The following is a 22,457-nucleotide window of genomic DNA, read 5'->3' as shown; positions in this document are numbered from 1 at the left end:
GCCCATCATTATCATCATCATTAAATCACTCATCGGAACAGGTCCTTGCGGTTCGTCTTTTTTTCGACATTTTCATGCGAAACGCGGCGGCACAAATGTGGGGACGAGCCGCCAAGACCCGTTCATCTTGACACTCGCTGAGGCAGTAGCGAGTAATCTGAAGAGTAAGAGAACAAATCGCGCCAATCCACCCCGTGAATGTGGTTGGAAAGCAAAGCTGTAAACGGCACCCATAACGATTACCCTTGCGACATCACTTAAATTCACTCACATCTCTCTACAAATTGTAAAACCAGAGCAAAGTTAAATGCACTTAGCCACACCATTTGTCACTTCAAAGAGATATTCTTGGTAAGGTTAAATCAATGAGTGATGCATGAATGGTGTTTGGTTGAATTGTATTGGTGTAGCACAAGAGTGGAAACTTTTTTATAAAATCAAAGTAACCTCCAACCCGGTGTTAGATGATCAGACTTCTCCGTCTCTGCGGCGCGGACGGAGGCGACGAGATTTGAGGCAGAGAATGAGGAAGAAGAAATACTTTCGTTCAGATTTCTTAACGGCCCAGAGTACGGCCATGGGGAGTGATTCCTTGTTCTGTGGGACCCATATGAGGTCTGCGCGGCCTGTTTTCTGTGCACCCCCTGAAGCTGGGCAAGTAGAGATGTCCTGGACAGCAGCATCTCCCGTTGCTCTTGTTGGGTAGTTGACGGAAAGAGAGGAGGGTGCTCAGGGCTAAAGTCGCGCACTCCGATTATGGGGCGGAGTGTTCCTACTTCTGAGCAAAATTTACATTCAGCGGATTAGCGATTCGGATGCATTAAGTGAAGACGCGTAGGCTGTGGGAAGGAGCCCGGATTGTATGAGCCATAGGGTAGTTTGTTGTACTCTGGAAAGGTCAGAGTAAGGCGAAGGTGCAGTCTGTCTAAGAAGGCGATAATGCTGGGTTATCTCCCTGAACGTGACAAGCGGGAGACTGTCCTCTTGCCGCTCCATAGCACGGGAGGTCAAAGCGCAGGCTTGTTGGGTGGGCGTATTTGTTGCTCTCCATTGAAGCGTGAGGGGTGTCCAGAAGAGCTGAATGGAACCGTTTGGAGACTGGTTTTTTAGCACGCGTAGTGCAGGTCAGGACACCAAACCCGACTGGTAATTCCAGTAGGCTTGCTGGGAATCGGTGACTACCCTCCGAACCCCTGGTTGAGTGAGAGCCAAGGTGATAGCTGCCTTTTCTGCTGCCGTCATTTCTTGGGTCCTAAGCGAGGTACACACAAGGAGGTTGGTTCTCGAGGTAGCCACGATGATGGTGTATTGCTGCCCTCGATCTTTGGAGATGTCTGTGTAGATAACTGCATGATTCCCCACCGAGGGTGGTGTTTAGCGCTTGAGCCCCTGCTTTTCACTGACCCTCGTCATGTGAGGGGTTCATATTTCTAAGAAAAAGGAGCATCTTTAGTTTTAGTCATCAAGAGTCTGAGAGTACGTCAAGCTGATTGACACTCTGGGCTGTCCAGCCAATCTGGTGAAGCATGCGCTTACCCACCGCAGTTCTGAGTCGGACCTTCTGGTTAGAAAGATGGCCTTCTATTAGCTCTTCCACCATGTTGCGGAGCCCCGTGTTAAGGAGGCTCTGTGTGGACGCACTCATGAGAAGACCAATGGCCTGCTCAACCGCCCTTCTAATCATTATATAAAGCATCTATCTCTATGTCTTCCTTGTCGAGAATAAGAAAAAAAAGTTCTCCGTTTTTGCAGCCGCCCCTTTCCATAGAGGCGATTTCCCGTGCAAGCCGGGTGAACTTCCCAAGCGTTATAGTCCAACACAAGGGCCGAGCGCCAGGCCAGGGAGTCGCTTGTACCTAATTTACCGGTAGGTGTCCGGCGCCACCAAGGAACACGAATTCAGATGGTGCCCTCCACAGCCACGATGGACGCTCAACTCGCAACCAGCTGTGGCAGGACATGCCGCCAGACTCTTTCACTCCCGGCAATGGCGCAACGCGGCGTGATGGCCGGAGGCCCCGCCTGATGGACAAGGGTCAGGGGTCCCTTGATAGGGTAAAGTCAGCTTTCCAGACGTGGATTCCCCTTTCAAGGGTCCGCACTCGACCAGGGACACCTGTACCCATTAAAGAAACCGGTGGGTGCCCGGTGGCACCAGGATTCGAACCCAGTACCTTCGGCATACGAGGCGAGTGCTGTACCTGTGAGCCACCGCTGCGGTTGACGTAAGTGACTTTCGAAAAGACAAAAGCTTCAATTATTCGAACGGTATCGGATTCCATTATGCATCGCTTCTTGGTGGCAACTCACCTGATCACGTGTATGATTTGATTAATGCTGCTTTAGGCGCTGCAAGGCGACGTCACTCTTGGCGTAAGCCTCGAGATGTAGGCCCAGGATCTTGATACGGGGGCTTGGAGTGATGGCCTTGTCATCAAACAGAATTTGAATGTATTCCTTGATTTTGCGTGAGGACGGACAACAAGGAGCTGTGACATTTTACGTGAACGCTGGAGGCCACAGGTGTTACCATATTGGCGTACTAAAAGTGAGATGGCATGTATTGGTGTAAACTTCCTTTAAATTCTGTAACTCTTAGCACTTGAGCAAGGTGCGCACAGGGCCGCTAGACAGGCGTGAGTGGTCGCGTGACGCTTTTGCGTGGCATTCAGCGAAAACGCAGGGGGCAAACTCGTAGATGTGCAAACTCGCACCACCTGCTTTCCCCGTCTTCGTGTGGGCTCGTAGTTAAATCTTTTTTTAGGGGCGAAGCTCCTAAAGCCATGGGTCTGTCCATCCCTTGTGTCTCGTGGTACGTGACCGCCGCATGCTTTCGGAGATGTCGCAAAGTGGGCCTTTTGCAGGCGCAAGAACCGGCTGCAACCGGCAGCGCAAACTCGGCACCGGGAGCGTGAGCTTGTCTGTGTTCGCCAACGGAGGCGCGAGCGCACGTGCACTGCGAGGGGGAGATCACACAAGAAATCACGCCACGAACGCAGGCAGTCGTTCTCGGAGATCGAACGAGTCGCAAGGACCTTTGCTCCTTTCCTCTCGTCTTGTTCGGGCACAAGTTCGCCCTAACTAAAAGTTCTTTCTTCACATACGCACTCAGATGTATCCATATGAACCCTACCACGATCCGAGGAACGTGTATAGACTTAGTGTTTGCAAACTTCCCATTGCAGCCAGTACAAGAACCTCTCTCGCTTCATTTCACAGATCATAAAGCCGTCGTAATGAAGGGACCTCGCATCCAGTCACGACAACGACGAAATGAAAAGAACAAGCGAAGAAACAAAACAACAAACGAACAAGAACAAAATAAATGAACAAAATAAAATTTGATTTGTACAATGTACGCACACAGTCTTACGTCTTTCTTAATGATGTAATGGGCGAAATTTCACGGGAGAGTTACGGTTACCGATGATCTCCCCCTCTCGAGCTTCGCCCCACTTATCATCATTCATTTCGTCGTATGGCGTGATTTTTTACCGGTAAGACAACGCGCTCTCACTTCGTTAGTTTATTAGTTCCAGGTTAGATTCTCGGCGCAGCCAGTAAATTCTTTTATTTGTTCGCTGGAGTTTTGTGGTGACACCAACGGTCGCGAAACAACCCTTGGGGGGAAGAAGTAAAAAGCTTTGCTTTAAAAAACTATTGCATTTCTGGAGCGTCCGCACATGTTTATGTGTCTAGTGGACGAGATCACATGAAACCCCTTAAATATCGCCAGAGAAGGCAGAAAAGGAACCACCACGTGGAAAGAGAATAAACTTAGGAGTGGTTTTCTTCGCTACGTGACACGTTTAAGACGCAAGCGGCGCCAATAGGTGGGGTGCTTCAAGAAGCAGAGGATATGCCCTCTCACCACAGAGAATCAAGCGAAAGAGAAAGCGAAAAAAACCCTGTTTCTAAAAACGTCCCCGATGTTCTTGAAGGGTTTACAAACAATGGAAACTTCTGTGAAGCGCAAAAACGCCTTCTGGTGAACAAAGCGCTTCAAAGGCTTGTGTTCACGCAAAAGGTTCAGTTAGGTAACTGGTCTGCGCTTCGGGGCCGTGAGAAGCACCGTTATTGCCGGTGTAAGCAGATGCAGTGATGTTCAACAAGCTGGTTGATTGATACAGACATCAATGACGTTGCCTGCCAACTGGATTTCTTCCCCGCCATGTACTTTAAATACGCAGGGAAACTTCTAGCCACATTCTGGCGCAGTGGAATGCGGAAAGAGATGACGCCTCGCCTCCCTCAGGCCAATCATGACCGTCATTAAAGCACTCATCGGAACGGGCCTTGGCGGCTCGTCTCTTTATCTCTTGTCGATCATCATCACCCTGCTCCGGCGGACCTGTCCACATCGAGCTCTTGCTTCTTTAAGAAATTTCGGTGGTTATTATTGCAATTAAACGATTACAACCTCACCAACGCGATGAGAAAGCCCGACCGACCACCGCCGCGGCAAACGTTTCTTCGGTGAGTGGATCGTACGGCACTTGTGAAAACCGCGCCGCCGCTGGGCGAGGACGCAAAGGCTATGCCAAGCTGCGCAGCGGCAGAGGCGGCTATTCACAGGCCGGTAACCTACGGAAACATAAACATTGTTAGAGAAATAATTTCTGAAGAGGAAGCCCGCCTAGCAGGATGGAAGCAGAAAAGGCGAAAAAGACGCGCGATTTTAAAAAATGGCAGAGCGGCTTCTACCATCAGTTTCGGCAGGGACCCGCCGCACCGCATCGCCAACCCCACAGGCGCGCCAAAACGCCTAACGACCGAAGCCAGGCTCCCAAAACTACCTGCGCACCATTTTCGGGTCATCGTCCACCCGAGGGATGGAATTGATGTAAAGAAGATTGACAAAATTGCCTTCATGAAGGCGATTGTCATGGCCACCGGCGTATTATACGACCAAGGGAAGAACGACATTCTCTGCGCGAATGACGGGCAAAAGATTTACATCATATTTTTGCCAAGGATAGAGAACGCCAAGGCGTACGCACAACTGCAGCAACTGCAGATTGGAGGAAACACTTACGGAGCGGCGGCCACCCAAGAAAATACATGCAAAGGAGTCGTACGAGAAGTGGACCTAATGCACACGGACGAAGACGAAGAGAAAATGTTCGTGAACGAGAGGACCCCCCATATTGGATGCTGGAATAATTAAAAACTCGAAGACGGTGGTCCTGCTCATCAATGAAATGAAGGTGCCAAGATATGTAACGATGGGCAACCGCCTGGGGCAGTGCTCGCTATTCCGTAGACAACACGACGTAGCTATGAGTCCGCGAAAGCGGACCATCAGGCCGATATGCGTATAAACCCCATAGGTAATGCACGCAAGAACTGCGGTACGCAAAATCCGCGGGAAGACCTCCAATGCACACCGACATGTAGCCGGAGGGGTGCACGCCACAGAAGGCAAAATGTGCAAGAAAAGATTCCAAGTCCCCTAAATTGTGCGGCAACGCCGCAGGCAGCGCAGCTGGGAGCGGCGCCATCAGAGAGATACACGTGACCAGGTGTTCGAAGGCGAAAGAAAACAAAGAAGGGGCCGCTCTGAGACGCCGCATTCCAGCAGGCGACGCAGATCCCGACGCAGCCCCAGCGCGAGCACCGGAGCTGGCCCTGGAAGAGTGAGCTCGCAGTCGCGACAAGGCCAAAGCGCTGACGCCTCGCCTCCAAGGAAGAGTCGCTCGCGGTCCAAGCACCGCCTCAGCTGCGTGCGGTGGAACAGCCCCCTAAGAGTAGCCGCCGCAGCCCAGCGATTCAAGAAAAAAGGTGGTCAAAAGAGAGTCCCGGCCACCACGACTCCCTTTCACGCTTGGTGAGTCTAGACAGTCACAGAACAGAGTCGTGATTTCTGCGACTCTTTTTCGTCTCTTTTCGCCGTGCAACTTTGCGTGAGATGGGAACTGATACGGGGATCGTAAAAAAACAAAAATAAAGATGCCGCTCCTATCAGGAATCCACCACCAGGGGGCCGACGCAACCACACATGAGTCACTTCGGCTCCCGTTTATTCCGCTACAATAGCGGAGCTTTTTTCTGACCATCATACGGCAAGAACCAGCAAATCCGCTACATTTTCTGGAACACGTGGAAGCCCGATTGACCCCCCAGGCTCAAACAGGTCAAAGGTATCGGCCCCTTCATTTTCTCCCTTCTCGCCGGCTACGCTCGGCCTCGTCTCCAGGCCAAGCCAAACCGCTGCGTCTATCATGTCACCTACCACCACAACGTCAGACCAGACAGACGCTCCAACATCCCACCAGACATCCCCCACCTCTATAGAGTTTGACAAGTAAGTGGATGCACAACTCCCCTTTAAAATCTTTGGAAGACAGTGCTCGCCGCCCGCTTTAAACTACCCCAAGCCGAGCAGCCACCCCACCATCTATCGTCGGTCTCGAAGCAGTCGCCGCGCCGTCTACCGGAAGCCCCAAAAACTGGTGCAAGCACGCGCGTCGCCCCACCACCTCGACTACCAAGCAACCACTACATAGTCATTTAGCGCCGGCGCTCTGGCCTGAGTGTAGCGTCCTGGGCTCCCCGAACACTTGCGGCAAGTCTCGCTGAATCAAGCGCCATTTTGAGGCAGCAGTTCCTCAATGAAGTTATTGTACTGGCTCAACCGGACCGCAACCTGCTTTTGGCAAGCACAGGCGATGCTCAGCTCGCAATCGTGCTCAGCGAATTAACAACGATTCGCCTAGGAAGTGCAGACTACGAGGTTGCCCCGTATATGAAGCACCACCCATCACCTGCCGTGGTGTGATCAACGGTGATCCACAACCCAGAAAACCCTTCAAGAACTTCTAGAAGCCAACCGCCAACTGCTCCTCCACGCTCGGCTCATGGGACGCACACCTGCCCTCATGACATTCAATGGCAGCCGGGTCCCCTACTATGTCCGAGTGGGCTGCGTTCTCCATCGCTGCTGACCCTACCGCCACGTCGCCCAGGTTTAGCAACTCTACGACGACATCGGTCATTGCCAAGACATCTGCCTCCCCCCCCCCGGACTCACCCAAGTGTCCCCGCTGTCACGCCGCCAACCCCTTTCCCCAACATGACTGTAAACCTACGTGCAAATTGTGCCGGCAACCCTACCTTACCGCCAGCAAAGAGTGTCCGAAACGAGTCCTCCGCACGCCCAGTCCGAAACGGGTGATCTCAACCATGAAGACTTCCCATCGAGATATGCACCTGAACAACGTGAGCTGGTCAGCCATTGTTGCGCAATCTCCCACTGCTCACACCTTCCTACCCCTGTCCACAACTAACGCTGCTCACACTCCAACATCCTTTCCAACCACTAACACCTCCCCTATCTCCATCATCATCATCACCAGCCTATATACGCCCACTGCAGGGCAAAGGCCTCTCCCAATATTCTCCATTTACCTCGGTCCTGTGCCAACTGTGACCAATTTATCCCCGCAAACTTCTTGATCTCATCTGCCCATCTAACTTTCTGCCGCCTCCCTATCTCCGTTACTCCCGAATTCACCCTGTCCTCCCAACTCCAGCAAACACTACAAAAACTACAACAACAATGTACGCATCTCAGCCAACGCCTTGACGCTGAAGAAGACACAGCTAGTCCGCGGCCTCGCCTTACTCACTCCCCCTGAACCACCCATAGACGTCCTGGTAGAAAAGGTCTCAGAACGCCTCATTCCCATTATTGATCAGCGCATCACCCAAGCACGCGCAGCCTTCCAAGTCAAACTAGTATCCATCCTAGAGGCCCTGAAACCACTCATTGAATCGTCAACAATCGAGTCACGCAACTTGAAAAAATGGCCAAAATTGCCCCTGCTCCACAACCGCAAACGAAGAAAGCCAAATTCCAACAGCAAGAGTCCTCCCCACCCTTGCCTATATCGATGGGAACTGATTTCCAGGATTTCACAATGTACCAATGAAACTGCCGGTCATTCAAAAACAAGACAAATCAGCTAGCACTGTACATTTCCACGTGTCCTCCTCAGGCCATCGTCCTACGAGAGGCTGGCACCCCCAACCCATTTCTTCGAGGATATGTCACTTGCACAAGACCCCCTGCACCGCACTGCGACGTTAGTGGCACAGCACCTTACCGCGCAAGGAAATCACCTCGCCTGCCCCATCGCCCACACTTTTACAGAGGTTCTTCTTGATCCACACTCTCACCCAAGTGTATATATACTCATTGTTTATAGTCCTCCGCCTACCTCACTTTACGGGATTAAAGCCTTCATACATGACGCTAAGAAACAAGCATGCCGCTGTCTCTTCATTCTACTCGGTGATTTCAGCGCTCCACATCACGGTTGGCGGTACGCACAAGCATCTAAGAAAGGGACCGCCCTTCTCCACACTACCCAGCACGATGCCCTGACTCTATACAATGACCTCACCACCCCCACCAGGCTGGGTACGAGCGTTTACCGTGATACCTCCCCTGACCTCACGTTTGTCAACAACGTCACCCGCCTTGAATAGCAACGAACCCAAGAGACCCTCGGCAGCGATCACTATATCATCAAGATAGCGACTAACCACGGGTGAACACCACGCTCATTGGGAAGGGCTAGGATCACAAATTGGCCCGAATTCCACAGGAACCCAACCACACTTCTCTCCATCAAAGAGAGCCTTGAAGATTGGACAGCAGCCCTGGAAGCCCTCGTCGAGAAACACACAAAAACGGTGAAACTCACCGATAGACACCCGGAGGCTGACACCCATCTGCTGCATATATGGGAAGCCCTCAGGGGCCTGGTCAAACGGTGGCAGAAACAAAAACACACCCGAACCCTCAAAAAACGCATCGCGAAATAACCCTGCAGGCTGTGCAGTATGCACACACGCTCACAGTACAAAATTGGCACTCCCTCTGCGACCAATAAAGGGCACGCTCAGCACCAAGCGGACCTGGCACATCCTTCGCAAGCTTATCGGATACAAGTCTACACGCACCATCACCAAGAAGCAAATTAATCGCTTCATCCAAAACCGCGATATACCCCCCAGAGGACGCCATCACTTTCTCCGTGACCAGCTATTTGGGCACCTGACAACGTACCCCATGCCCACTGCTGTCCTATATTAAGGTCCACTAAAGCCGCACTGGACACCCACTTCACCACCGAGGAACTAAACCAGGCCCTTAGCAAGCTTACTAGAAATACGACTCCTAGCCGCGGTTGCATCACTAACAAGGTCCTTTGAAACCTCGACTACGAGGCCCAAGAATCTATACTGGATCTCTTTAACCACCACTGGCAAGAGCGCACGTTCCCTCCTCAATGACGCCACGCCGACATTACTCTAATTCCCAAACCTAATAAGCCTATTGCACCCACCAACCTACCTCCCGTATCCCTAACGTCATGTCTCGGAAAGCTGCTGTAACATATGGTACACACAAGACTCCTGGCCCATCTGGAAAATCATTACCTTTTTCCGCACACCATGTTTGGCTTCTGTAACTACCTTTCCACAAAAGACGTTCTTTAGCTAAAAGAACAGGTCATAGACAGCCTCAGCAAAATTCATCCCAGCGCAATCTTATCTTTAGATGTACGTGGTGCCTTTGACAACGTCACCCACGAAGCCATGCTCAATGGGCTGAACACCACACGCTGTGGTCAACGAACCTTCAACTATGTTCTGGCAACTTTAACCAACCAACCGGCCACAATCCGACTCGGATCATTTATCTCCCCAACGTTCTCCACACACCCAAGGGAACCCCACAAGGTTCTGTTATCTCCCACTTATTGTTCAATATCGCCATTTTAAATCTGCCTAAGCAGCTTTCGAAAATCACGAACCTTCACCATGCTGTCTACGCGGATGATCTTACCTTCTGGATCACCAAAGGATCATCCGGCGCCCAACAATCCGACAACGACAAGAGGTGAACACAGTCCTCAAGTACCTCGCACCACGCGGTCTCACCTGTCACCATTCAAAAACAGCCCTTCTCGTCCTTCGTGCACACACCCGTGGAAGACCCCCCGACCCCGCACGTGACCCTCAGGTCATGATTCACCAGGAACCCGTACCGCAAATGAAGACATTACGAATCCTGGGAGTAATCTTTAACGCAGACGGAACTGGAAGAGCAGTACTACCCCAACTACACTCCACTATATCGCAAATTGCCCACCTAACCCGTCGTATATGCATACACATACACGGTCTTAAAGAACAAGACATGTATCAACTTGTGCAAGCATTACTGCTCAGGAGGCTTACATATGGCACTCCCTATGTCGAACTCCGACACCAAGAACATTCCAAATTGGATGCTCTCATCTATCGAGCCTACAAGATAGCCCTGGGACTTCCGGCTTTCACTTCCACGAACAAGCTCCTTCATCTTGGCCTACATAATTACCACTCAGAACTTATAGAAGCACAAAGCACCAGCCAACTCTCTTGCCTTACGCTCACCCCCACGGGCCGCACAGTCCTCCAGAATTTAGGCCGTCCTACACCAGAACCCCATGAACCACTACAGCCGACACCACCTTATATACGGGCCGCCATCAAAGTCACCCAAATCCCACGACATACGCATGTCGAGTACAACAAACGGCGCCGCAACGCTCGTGTTCGCTACCTAAATAAGAAGTACTCATCGGAAAACGACACCCGCTACACCGACATCACTCACTCACCTTCCCACTCAACCCTAGCGGTCAGCGACACGTCGGCCACTTACCGCCACCTATCCCCATCTGCAGCGCAAGCTATGGCAATAGTCATCGCAATGCATACAGCAACGTGCGACTACCTCACGATTATCACCGACTCGCAGCACGTTTGTCGAAGATACGTCTTGGAAAAATTCCTCTACCTGCCCTCAAGCTTCTACAAGCCGTATTATCACTTCCTAACGTAACCATCGTTTCGACCCCAGGTCACACCTCCTTCACAGGAACGAAGCAGCCCACATTGCGGCCCGCGAACTCCACTACCGGTTACTCCCGACGAGGCCGGGCGCCTTGGACACTGACTGACACGCTACACCTACTACCAGCCACCTACTCCGATATCTTAGCGCACTATCACCACACCCACCGAGAATACTTTCCCCCACACCCTGCACTCACAAACGAAGAATCCACATCTGGCGACGTCTCCAAACAAATACATTCTACAACGGCCCCATGCTGTCTGATATCTCCCTCAGCCACTTCACCTATAACTGCCCTGACTGCCACACCCCAGACACAACCCCCCACCTCGTATTCTTCTGCCCACACCACCCCTCCCCACTCCCCACACCTACTCCCGAGCAGTGGGAATGCGCGCTGACTTGCCCGGACCTGCAGGACCAGCAAAACCTGATCCAGCGGGCCACCCGAGCAGCCACAGCACGCGGCTACCTGGACTAAGGCGGCCGCTCATCTGCTCTAAATTTGTGAAATAAACGTTTCTTTCTTCTCCTGCTCGTCCCCCGCCCTTATTGGTCGCCGCAGGTGTGACGTCAGGTGTTTCGCGTTACCCTGCGCGCAGGCATCGTGTCGTCGACATGCAGGCGGAATGGAATTTTTTCACCTGCTTGCGTGCTCCGCTGCCCGGGCAAAATTTGTGTTGGCCGTTAGGGTGGGGTTTCGTAACTACGTACTCTCGCTGGTCAGTGTCGCGACAATTTTACAGTGCTTTTGCCGTGCTCTGCGTGAAGACAGCGTCCGCGATAATGGAAGATGTGCGCACAGAGCTGCGGCAACACAGAAACTGCATCTTATAGAGGTGAAGTATTCAGCACGGCGAGAGATTTTCTATCGTGAAAAAACTTCGTGCGCTATCTCTGCAAAGAAGGCTTACGTGTGTAAGATATGCTGCTTGAATACTGTGCGGACAGTCCTGTCATAAACGGCCAACCGCATTTCTGCGTGAGTGGCAGGTTTTCGACGGCCTGAGTATGCGAACAGGGCAGTATGTCCGTCCCGCACTGCCCTGGCCCGCATGGTGGAGACGATGCACCTCGACCCTCGGGTCGTGAGCGGCCTGGCGCCCAGACCGTGGCCCGCACGCATCAGCAGGGACGCCCGCTGCCTGCTTCTCCGCATGCGGCTCAACTGCTGCAATGTGGAGGAGCGTCTGCACCGACACGGGCGCAAGGACTCCCCTACATTTGCGGACTGTTCCGAACTGGAGACGCTTGAGCACCTACTTTGCTTCTACCCCCTCCACGCCCGAAGGGGCCTGCGGCAACCCAACGGGAGGTCTTCGTTTATGTGCTTCATTACCTGAAGAGGACCGGCCTTACGCAGCGGCTGTAGCTCGAAGTGCAGTGATTGACTGATGTGGCCGGACTGATAGCTTTCTAAGACTGTAGCTCTCTCTATATCTTTCTCTCTCTCTTTCTGCTTTATTCTATCACTCCCCCTCTACTTCACTTCCCCTGCACTGGTTTCTATGCAGGTGTCCTCCCTGCCGAGCTCAAAATATCCCCAGTCAAGTTCCTTTCCTTTTCCCAGTCGCAAACCACAACCACCACCACCACAGCTGGCGCGAGCCGCCGCCGATGGCTCACCGACGATGAAACGGCGACCTTTAACGCGCTGACCTCTTCACGGCTAAGGCGCAGTGAAAGTTAGTTTTACTTCCTCTAGTGCTTTTATTTTGTCCCAGAACACGGAATGCTGAGTGCGCTTTGGTGAGTTTGGCTGAGGCTGACTCAGGGGCGAAATGTCAACATGAAAAGAAAAGAGTAGGTGTTCGGCAGCGGCTTATTTCGGCGGTCAAGCAGCAGTCATTGCGTACAAATGCAGGGCATGTATGTATTGTTAGAATATAATTTTGCGCGTAACAATACTTTTGATGATGCAGAAGCGGGAAGACGGGGATAGGTGTGGTGCAGACTCTTATCAGGCCCTGATAGAGCAGAATGCGAGCACACCTGACGGACCAACAACTTTTACATGCATGTACACTTTTCGAGACTGTGTTTTCGCGTGTCGTTGTGCTTTCGTAAAGTCCGTAAAGTTGAAACTCGAAACCGTTGCATCGCCCGTTCAACTGGTAAGCAAGTGCAGTAATTTTGTCGCCATGCAGGCTCGAAGATTGGTGATACCCAGGGGTGTTCATAGCAGTCGATGGACACGACAGCATCACTTCAACTGCTATGAAGCAGGCAGAGTTACCACTTAACCTGGATTCTTTATGTTAACATGAGTTACCGACCCGGCAGCCCTCACTCTCACTATAGTGTTTGCGAAAGTAAACGAGTGTGAAATACGTTTCTTAGATAACGGTTGAAATTGTTTCAAGTGTTCAATTGCAATGGCCATGAACCAAAGAAAACGCCCAGACCTCGAGGAAGCTTGATTGATTATACGGTTTAACGCGCCTACGCAAGGCAGGCGATGAGGCGCGCCATACTGGAGGACTCCGGAATAATTTTGACCAGCTGGGGATCTTTAACGTGGGCCGAAATGTCGTACAAACGGACCTCGAGCAAGCTGGTGCAGTTGAGTGGTTAAATGTTACGACAAGACGCAGTGAACGGCGGTTTTTATTTTTCACATTTTTATGCATTGGATTTATGCACAGACTACATGCATCAAAACTCTGGCCTTTTAGTTTTGCACAGTATTCTTGAAAACTACAGTATTGTTACGTGGCGGCAGTAGAGACGACATGAACAATGAGACAGTCGAACGATGTATTTACAGCTTATTTACATGGTGGCAAAGCCTGAGCCTGCGCAGGCAGCGCGCCCCCACAGATCTTCTTCGTCGTCGTAGGCTGGGATAACAAACCACGCTGCATTGTCCTCTTCGTCGTCTTTCCGTCACATGGCCTCCTGGTTGAAAGCGACCGCCCCGGTCGACGCCGCGGCAGTAGGTTATGTGGTGAGGACGAAAGATGAGATGACAATGTAGAGTGAAGTCCTTGCCGCCACATAGGATGATGATGCCGTCGGTGATGCCTGATCCCGCGACACGATCTCGTCAAGGCACCGACGAAACGTCTGAGGTAGCCAGAACCACGTCGGTCTACTGGGCTGGGGACGTGTTGGTCACGCCTCGTCTCGTCTGGTCCCGGCAAGTCTGGATGGGCTGGTCACGGTCTGGGGACACGGGGCGGGGGACGTGGTCGAGTTCACGTCGCATAAGGGCTGGGGCTGTCCGGCGCGGCCCGCTTACCATCGACGAGTGCGCTTGCGCCGAGACGTTTCGAATCGATGACTAGGGCGGCGATGAACCGACCCGCACACTTCACCAAAATGTTACGTGGTGGCAGTAGAGACGACATGAACGATGAGACAGTGGAACGATGTATTTACAGGTTATTCACATGGCGGCAAAGCCTGAGCCTCCGCAGGCAGCGCGCCCCCACAGATCTTCGTCGTCGTAGGCTGGGATAACAAACCACGCTGCATTGTCCTATTCATCGTCTTTTCGTAACAGTATCATCTGAAAGCTCTTCATAACTCCCGATATTTCTATCCGTTTCTCTGAACTCTTTCCTGCGTGACTGATTTTAGGGGACTCCTAAATTACGAAAGAAAGTATCCGTGCACAATTCTAATTGCCAAAGTTGTACTGTAGCCGCAGTTCCCTGCACTGTCGTCACTAGTCTATCAGCAAAGGTTCCGAGCCAACTTTTTTTATCAATGTACGAAGCTAACCATAGTTTGTTATTTTATCAGCATTAAGCAGTTTAGCAGATCGTCATGCTAAGGAAGTGGAGCGCTCTAATTTTTGGCGTTACTTATGTAAATCCAGGTCGCGCAGTTCATCGCATTTGTAGTCAATCTGTCATCCTTATTTTTCTAGGCATATGGCTAAATTCATTCCACCGGGAGAGGGGGGAGGCCGAGGCAAGGGGCGTCCCATTGACACAATACCTGAGTTGCTGAGCCTCCATAAAGCACTTCAACTTTGTAAGTTGAGTATCTATTGTCACCCTTCTTCGCATATTGCAAAAAAGTTTGTGGGTAAACATAAAGGTATGACTAAGTGAGTTCTAGGATATGTAGGGCATGGACAAATTTAATTGTATTCATTTGCCACAAATATTTCTTAAGAGCCTTTTCCCATCCTTCCCCATCCTAAGCAATTTGATAAAGTAGGCGAGGATTTCCCCTCGGTAAAATATAGCATTGCGAGCATGTTTCGCAGCATGACACATGCTGACAAAAAGTTGATACTGTGATATAGGGGAAAATAAAATTTTAGTTCATAGAGTGTCTGCTAGAAGCATGTAATGTTGCCTCAGCTTTCTCCCAAAATGAAGACATGTTTAATAATAGTGCAGGTGATGACTAGAAACCGGACCTTTAGGCACGAAAAATTACGATTTTAGGCGCCTATATTAGGCACTGAAAAGTGTCATTTAGCATTTATAGGCACCAAATATTGTCGTTTAGGCACATTAGGGCCCAATTCGTATTTACTTGAGCAGAATATTGTGCTAGAAATTTCTGATTTGCAGTAAAAACTGCGAACAAGTATTGTAGAGTGGGAAAGTAATTTTATTTTATTCGGGAAAGTAGTCATAAAAGAGTTACTATTTTAAAAGATTTACGTGAAATGCAGGGTGATTCGACAACAAAAGAAAAGCTTAAAAGCAATGGCAAGCCACACCCACGCAAATATTTGCGGCTTGAAGTTGTACCTCATTTCGGGGGATAATTGTGGGCGAAAAAAAACAACACTCAACGATCACTGAAGTTGGAGGAGCGTGCTTGTTGTCAGGGACCCTTCATGACCTGAATCCATCTGAAATATCATTACGTTGGTGCTCAGGACCTTCAGCAACTATTTTAGCACAGGGAATCCAGGAATGTTATGTCAGACAGAGTGGCGCATTGTCAGACAGGAATGGCTCTGTCAGGAACCGGTCCTTTGGGGATTGTGGCGGGTAAGTCCTGGACCTCCTTAATCAGCTCAGCATTCATGGTCAGAGTGGCCACGCCTAAGCTTTCAGTTGCGGAAAAGCTTTTTGCTAAGAGTGTGAAATAAGCACAGAAATGTGCCAAGTAACGTTCATGTGTACCGTGGTGTAAACAATTTCGGCTGCAATGCTTTTGTCGTTTTCGATGCTGTTAGTAGCACCGGCGAGTGTATTTGTGGGAGTTTTCGGCGCTTAGCCGAGTTTTTAAGTCGTACCATAGGGCTGTGCTGGAAGAGGGGCAATCGGTAACTGCTGCTTGAAGACACAACTGCAAACCGAGGAAATATCTCAACTGCAGGTATGTATTCGTTGACAGAGGAGAACGACCTGCTCAGCCCTTCACAACACCGTTGGATGCCATAGATTCATCGGTGCCGTGGTTTTTATTACGTTAGCAATGCATGGGGCATATGGGCAAAAGTTCTCGCCGTTGGTCCGCGGACACAGCGCGTCAGAAGGATATAGAACCAAACAGCTTGTGTGGACAACGGTGGCGTCGGTGAGGTTGGCTGCGTACGGGCCTATGGCGGTTCGGTCGATGTGGCGAGGTCTAGTTGGTGGTAGCTTGTGCACGGTTTGCATTTCTGGGCTTGTTTGGCACGGCCTGCGGATTTATTTATTTATTTATTTATTTATTTATTTATTTATTTATTTATTTATTTATTTATTGCAAATGGGGTGCGACAAACACTTTGATGCGGGTCTCTGAAGCGAAAACAGTCCGTGCAGACCACCGACTCGAAAAACTTAAAAGAGCATATATAACACACAAAAGGCATTTTTAGGGGCTAAAAAGCTAATATAGACTTATCTAGTCAAAATAGGTGTTAAAAAGCCCATGTAGTCGAAATAGGCATTATAGGCACAATAAAATATTGCTTAAAATGCTCCCCTTCCCATAGTTCATGATTATATGTTAAAGAGGCTTGATACGGACTCAAGGAAACAATAGCCATTTTGCCTAAAGTTCCGGTCTCTAGTGATGACGAATGCACTCATACTCAAAAATGGTTTTCTCATAACTTAGCGCATTGCTATAATTCGGTCGTTATGTCTTAGGTAACTTTTGGATCATATGCAGGGTGGTCTTCGTCTTGGATCACAGATCAGCGCATCTCAAAACATTAAAAAATTAAGTGGTGATGTTTGGTCGGGACAAAAGTCTGCAGCATTAATACCAGGACTGTCATTGCAGCTCAGCGGCTGACGCGTTCAGTTTGTCTGATGGAGGTGAGGAATAAAAACACAGCCATCTCTCGGAATTGTATCCGGTGAATAACATTCTGGTGATTTAAATTTACCTCTACTCATGTAGTATGGTACAACGTATCACCTTAATGCTTAAAACACCGACAATTTGAAATTTTACTGGCACTGAAAAAAAAAATGCTTGAAACATTAAAATGTGGCAGCCTTTACAAATTTACAAGTTTTAAATATTCCAGTGCCCTCATCTGCTGTGCGCATCCAAGCACAGATCTTCAGCGCATAATGCTCCAGAATTTCATTTTTTTGGTTTTCATGAATTCCAGGTTAACACATAGGCAAAAGCTACCAAATTATATTCACGCTAGTCTGGTCTCTTAGCTCATATCAAAGCCACACTATTGGTATAAAAATATCGTTGGAGTGTTTGTTTTATGTTGTTTGGACAAAATGTTGTTTTGAGTTTTTTTTCAATTTTTTTCAGCTGTGGAACTTATAGGCTGCCACATGTTATTCCTAAATAAGTTAACTTTACGCACGTCCTATGCGAACTGTGATTTTTAAATTCAAAATAGGAAACAGTTAAGAACAACCTGTGAGATGTTCGGCATGGTATGTCCTTTACACTGCTGTAAAAACGTAACACAAGTGCTACCACTGTCGGAAACTGATGGTTATCGTGTCTGAATACCGCGTCGGTAAGCTTACGGTGGCTGGTGCTAGAGGTAGGTGTGCGCAGAACGTTTTTAATGCTACTCCTGAGGCTGATTCTTGCGTAGAAACTGGGCTCGTTATGGGACCGTTTCTGTTTTACTCCGAAGTACGGTCTCGCCTGCGTAGATGTTTTGTTTTGTAAAAACCATAAATTCCGAACCATCCTGCTGCACCTTGCGCACTGTGAGCGTTTCGTTCATAGGCCGCCGGTCTAGCGAAAGGTATATTAGGATGGTGTGGGCTTTGGAGTGAACTATTAATGTGCTCTAGGGTGGGTGCTGGAGCATTTGAAAGGCCAAATTCGTGAGCAAAAGGCGGAGAATTGCCTCCTTTACGAGCACACGTTGTACGTCGAAATCAGACACAAGCGAAGCAGGCGACGAGATTTCTGTGCCAGCCATGTCCAGATATATACCTAAGTATATTCAGCGTTATCTTTCCCTAGACGACAATTGCTTTGAAGTAGTATAGAGATACCGCGCGTTTGACTCGATTTATCATTGCCACCTTCACGGCGAAATGTAAATTCGGCTGCTGCGCGCTAGCTAGAGCCGTCAAATAAACGTTCCTACCGCTAGCCACCACAGCTGCACGTCGGAAAAAATTCCCACAAGGCACGAACGGTTCAAACACACAAGGAGGAAGAGGCGGAGGACGAGGAGGAGGAGGAGGAGCAGGAGGAGGACGAGGAGTAAACTTTATTTTGCGAGGCTTAGGTGCTGCTGTCTGGGCATCCGCCTGGTGGGGGGTTTCCTCTAATCCGGGATATCCTGGCCTGCACTGGCCACCCGGGCCCTCTCTACCAGGCTACGCTGGGAGGAGAGGTCGGAGCTGGTCAGTTGTGCTACCCACTGCTCGTAAGTAGGTTGCGGATTGGGAGTAAGGGACGGGGTTTGCTGACACCCCCATACGAGATGGTATAGGGTGCCAGGATGGGGGCAGTCATTTCAAGATGCGGGGTAGAGTAGGAACATTGCATGGAGTAGGGTATTGTGGGGTAAGAGTTTGCAGTCGCCGGAGTATTGCACCTTCGGTACTGGATAGGTGTGGGTGGGGTGCTGGGTATTGTTGGCGCCCGCGCCGGCAGTGGGCAAGTATATCGGCGTATTTTCTCAGGGGCGTGGGCTTGAGGATGTCGCCATCTTGATGTTTGTCACCCTCTCGGGAAACGGCCCGGTGTGTATGCGCGCGGGCGGCGGCGTGTACCGACTCATTTCTTTTTAGGGTTTCGTGGTCAGGTGACCAGACAATCTGTAATTCAGGAAGTCGCTTAATTTGTGTTAGTATAGCCAAGGCTGGTAGGGATATTCGTCCGATCAAGAAATTGCGGCATGCAGCTTGGGAGTCTGTCAGTATAGCTTTGTAGTTTTTGCAAGTGGTGGCGGCTAGGGCGATAGCAACTTCTTCGGCTGTTTCTATAGATTTTGTAATGGTCGTGACTGCGGTTGAACGAAAAAAAAACATGGCGGAATGGCCACGATAATTTTTTGCATGGAGGTGCGACAGCTCGCCTTAGACGGCGCAGGGGCGAACGAATAGGGAGGGAGGGCTAGAAGGAGGGAAGGAGCCGCCAACTGCCCATGAGCGCCCAAGCTAAATCACTGGAAGGGGTCTTCCGGTGGAATTTCTCCTTCACTTTGGGTAAAAGCGAACGGGGTAGAGCACTCCTGCGTCATTTGCCGTTCGATATATCGCGTTTCGCTGGCATTTTTATTCGATGTAGTCGTACGTTTTGCTATATATTCCAGTCAAACTATACCGCTACCAGAAGTAGTTCGACATACAGGGTAGTTTATTGTAAACGGTTTCCATCAGTTGGGTTCGGCTGTACAACTTTAGTTTTCGTCGTTCTCTTTACAGATGCAAAATGTGTCAGCGCTGCTACTTTGCTGTCCTGTTTGGGGAAGGAAAGAGGGGATGACACCTTGACGACACTGGTGAGAACAGTGAGCTTCATTTGCGAATTACAGAGCAACATTGGCAAAAGGCACTTAGCTTGAGTTGCCCTCGGCCTTAGAAATATTAGGGTGTATCCGAACCTAAACTAAAAGAAATGAGCTAGATGTAAAAGAGCAGCTAGGAAAAAAATTCTTTGCACTTTAGGAAGGCTGGCTGACGTGTTTAGGCTTAGCGTTTATTTTTATTTTGACCACAGGTAGCGAAATAGCCCTGACCCTCTACTTTTTGCTTTCGTAAAGAGGAACTGCACTCAAAATTTTGATTTCTTGAAAACCGTAATTCAGTTGCTTAGCATAAACAGAAGCTTTAAAGGGAGCTTCAGACCCTGGGAAGTAACCAGTGCGTTTAAGATATCTTCCAGCAAATCAAAGCTTTGGAAAGATGCACAGTGGGGTAGTTGCGAATGGTTCTTTAACGAATTGAAGTAGCACAGACTAGATACAGACGCGAGAAGTACAAAATGGACAGACGACAGCGCTGTTGAAAATGGTCCGGCGCAGCATGGTATTTACTCTGTAACTTGTCCTCATGTAACTTGTGAGTGCGTAACCTAAGTCCCTATTTCCTGAAAAAAATGTTTACTTCCACAATATGTGCGCTCCAAAAACGTCCTGCTGTGTTAGCTGTGTGGCATGCGATAAAGCTGAGCATAGCCAAAGTGCGAGGAGAATGCAAATGCTATGGGGGGAGCAGGACATTTTCTGAAGCAGGGCATTTGCTGAAGGGAACTGCACGGCTGTTATTGGCGAACAAAGAAGCAACGAATGTAGATGGGAGGGTGGGCGGTTGCTCTGCGTTGCTTCGGTCTCTTAGGTTATTTCGATCTTATCACCAAGCGTGAGTGGCATTTGTAGCATTTGTTTGTTGTGCTCACCAAGAAAGATAAAAATGGTCCTTGTGGCTGTGAGCACCCTTCACCGATTGTAAACTAACAGAAAAACAGGCACGAGGGACTGCAGTCGCGATTGCTTGAGATAAGGCCGTGTGGATACTGGGGTAGGAAAGAAACGAGTAGAAAAAGTCTGCAGCCACAAATAGACAAGCGGGGAAATAGCGCATTGTTAAAGGAAAACCTGGCAAGAAAAGCAGCTTGAAAGGTAGGAAGCAGGTTTTTCAACCTCAATGGGCTTTCACGTTGTCAGTCGTGATCACAAGAAGCTAGCTGTGTGCATTTGTGTGTTATACAACCAGTGTATTTAATGCGTAGATTCTAAGGGCAGGTTGCTGCGACCACAATGATTAATCACAAAAAGCGAGTCCTTGCATAACCGGGGGGATGTACTATAACTGAGCTTTCCGTGTAAGTTATTGTGCCAGGTATTTTCTTTCTTAGTCCAAGCTTCATAGTATAGACAATCACAGTAATAATTTATACATTTTGTTTTCTTTGCCCTTAAAGTAATTTTTACAGCAACTCAATTTTAGTGTTATTTGTCGCTTTTATGGGACCATGAGAGGGCATCTTCGTACCCGACACTGGTCTACACGGGGAGCAGCCTACTTGGATTTGACTCGATGAACGTGGTGCGCGAACATGTCTCCATCGCCATTTTAGACTTCACTTAGGTATTTGCTCTTCTATTTGCAGTGTACTGGGCGTACAACCTCCAATACGTGAAGAATGCAAAGTAGACTTCACGTATTGGACTGTCACGTATTCGACCCTTACCCTTACCGCTTCGAAGACCTGATGGGAGTGCGAAAGAGCTCGTGCACAAACGTCTTAGTGACAGCAGCAATGCTGATCACTACCTTGAGAGCTCGCGCAGGGGCAGCGAGCGTGTAACTACTTTTTCGAATGCCAGCACACCAAGTGGTGGGTGTTGCGAGAATAGCGACTGATAATGCAGCCTTTGTGTAAATTTCTGCAAAGTTTTAGAACGAACGAAGAAATTTTCTTAGGAAATATTTTATCAATTTAACAAGATTACTAATCTTGTAACACCTTTTTTTAAATAGTAATTTTCACTGATCATGAGTATGGTCAAAGTTGCAATTTCATTAGGGCAAAGAGAGTTGCATCAAATACGAGTGTTCAAGGTGACCATTTTATTGAGCAATAATTCTCTGCCAGGCTCTGTTTTGTGTATTCCATTGTTATATTTTTCTTTTGTGAGTTGTTCCAGAGTTTGTTCATTTCAGATGTCTAAAGTTACATTGTTAAATAGTTGTTTAAATGTGGTTTTAAGAAAATTTGTGTTTTCATGTTCAATTGTAATTTCTTTAAGTTGTTCAGCCAGCACCTGATTGCTGGTCCCTGTTGTAGGTTTGCGTTTCGTATATGCGAGCTAAAGTGTTAATTCCTTGTGTCGTTGAATCTTACCAGTTTTTGTTATTTGAGACACAAATGTTGTCTAAGGTGATAATTTTGAATCTTGTATTTCTCATTTTTCTTCTAGTCGTATATATGTTGTTTAAGACAAAAAAACTCCTAATTTTTTATTACATTTTTTGTAGTCATTGATCCAATACATCATAACTGAAGCAGGCTTTACTAAATAAGAATTGTTTTCGTTCTTGCATGTATGCAGGGCTTACCTTATAGGGTCATAAGAGTATATGTATAGTATTTTTTTACCCTTTCGACTCTGAAGTGATTCTGTTTGCTCGAGTCACAAAATAGTCGACTGGACTTTTTCTTTGCAGATTTTTAGTCTCGGTGACTGTGC

This window comes from Haemaphysalis longicornis, unplaced genomic scaffold (genome assembly GCF_048455015.1).
Source record: "Haemaphysalis longicornis isolate Haplotype H1 unplaced genomic scaffold, Haemaphysalis longicornis Haplotype H1 scaffold_20, whole genome shotgun sequence".
NCBI classification, from domain to species: domain Eukaryota; kingdom Metazoa; phylum Arthropoda; class Arachnida; order Ixodida; family Ixodidae; genus Haemaphysalis; species Haemaphysalis longicornis.
Note: the sequence above shows the minus strand (reverse complement) of the source record.